A 1,809-nucleotide genomic window follows, 5' to 3' on the forward strand; every position below is an offset into this window, starting at 1 on the left:
ATTCTCTTTCTCTTACTTAAGGTGGTTGTGTACACACAGTTGTCTATCAATTTTAATGTGACATTTTCACTGTTAGGGGCAAAATATGTGGTACCTTCAGTCTTTTTTAGTGCGGTATGGAAACTTCCAAGCTGAGGTTTCTAACAGTAAATCAAAATTTTAGCATGGTTTCTTTTGATATATTTGATGATTTTACGGGTCACCAATCATTATTCTTAGTCATATTTTAGGAAGATATTTCAAGTGTGGTATGAGGTTGTGAGGAGAAGTAATAGGAGGGGAATGGGAAAATGGTGAGATTATACTAAGCATCCAAGTACACAAGGAGAAAGACTCTAATGATGATATGAGGGTAAGGCAAGCTGCACTGTCAAGTGCCAACATACGTCGATCATAAGCTCTGCAAGTGGTTTGATGTGGGAGATGGAGATGTACTTACTGCCTTAGGAGTTTGTAACATAGCCTTGTTTAGTAATGGAATTTTCCACTTTGAAAAAGCTAGAGTACTAATGCCAACTGTAATTCCCCCTTTATAAATGAGATTTTTTTATATCCACGTGCATGTCGCACGTGCATGTTCACTAGTATATGACAAATGATCAAACTTATAATTAGTGATATTTGTGACAATTGAAGGTTAAGCAGCAAGCATCAAAATTGGTTAGGAAGGCATCAAAATTGCCTCAAGGTGTTTCAGGTATGTTATTCTTAGGTCACTTATATATCTCCTCTTATGACAGTTGAAGGTTAGCAAGTTTCATGATGCTGATTAGTGCCTATACTTTGTGTTTTTATACTCTGGACTTGCAGCAGGGGGAGAGAAGAGCTAGAACTCAGGTGGGCAATCTATATCTGATTTCTACCTTTTTCTGTTGAGGATGCATAAATGTTTTCTTATTTGTAATATGTGTGTGATTTTGGTCAGCATGTTCTGATTTTATGTTTTCAAGCTTGCATGCAAACTGTTGACGACTTCTTGGAATGAAAATAAAAACCTCTGATGCCTATAGTTTTGGGAATGAACCATTAGTGAAAATTTTCATGCTAGTCTTTAAAGTGCAATTTACTACATGACTGTTAGGAAAGACTTAGACTTCATCAACAGTTTGCCGAAATTGAATGTAACCAACTAGCTTCCAGAAATCTACTTTTGAACCTTGGAGATGATATTTTCCTATTTCTATTTGAGGTTTCCTATTGACTATTTTCTAGTCTCAATTAGATTATTGGTATCACAATTGTTTGGTTCCTATGTAGGTCCCATAATTAACTTCATGTGTGTACTGTGTTGTGTTCAGGTGGAGGGAGGCTTTGGAGGTGTACATGATGCTGGAATCTGGATAATGTCACCAGGAAGTCAACATATGACATTTTGCTTTTGATAAGATGGAGATGAGGCATTTTGCTATGAATCTAGTTAGATTGTGCAAGCAAACATATGACTTGTGCCTGCCATTTAACCTAGCTAGGTTGTATGTGTTCTTTTCCTTTTGTAATGATGACTTGCTATCATGGATCAGAATCTTAGATGATAGAACTCGATGTATTGCTAAATGTTGGCTTCAATGAAACTTGAGATCTTTATCTGATGATGTGGTTGATGAAGTGATGTGACATGCTATGGATGTTGATTTGATATGAAATCTGGTTAATACAGAATTTATTATATATAATTGTGCCAGTTCATAGCAACGGATTATTGGTCGCTAAAAAGTTTAATATCCTCGAACCATTGGTCGCTATAACATATGACAGATCATTGGTCGTTATAAATACTAGCATCCAACTATCGGTTGCTGTAAACCCTGT

At 36.2% G+C, this 1,809-nt stretch overlaps 1 long non-coding RNA gene across 1 annotated transcript; it reads left to right on the forward strand.

Annotated features, from left to right (window-relative positions):
• The first annotated feature begins 603 nt into the window (after positions 1-603).
• Positions 604-1,571, forward strand: LOC136502595 (uncharacterized). The gene is made up of 3 exons (XR_010770636.1): positions 604-697; positions 811-837; positions 1,299-1,571. It is a non-coding gene; the product is annotated as an uncharacterized lncRNA (long non-coding RNA).
• The last annotated feature ends 238 nt before the right edge of the window (positions 1,572-1,809 follow it).

The sequence above is a fragment of the Miscanthus floridulus genome, chromosome 14 (genome assembly GCF_019320115.1).
Source record: "Miscanthus floridulus cultivar M001 chromosome 14, ASM1932011v1, whole genome shotgun sequence".
Taxonomy (NCBI): Eukaryota; Viridiplantae; Streptophyta; class Magnoliopsida; order Poales; family Poaceae; genus Miscanthus; species Miscanthus floridulus.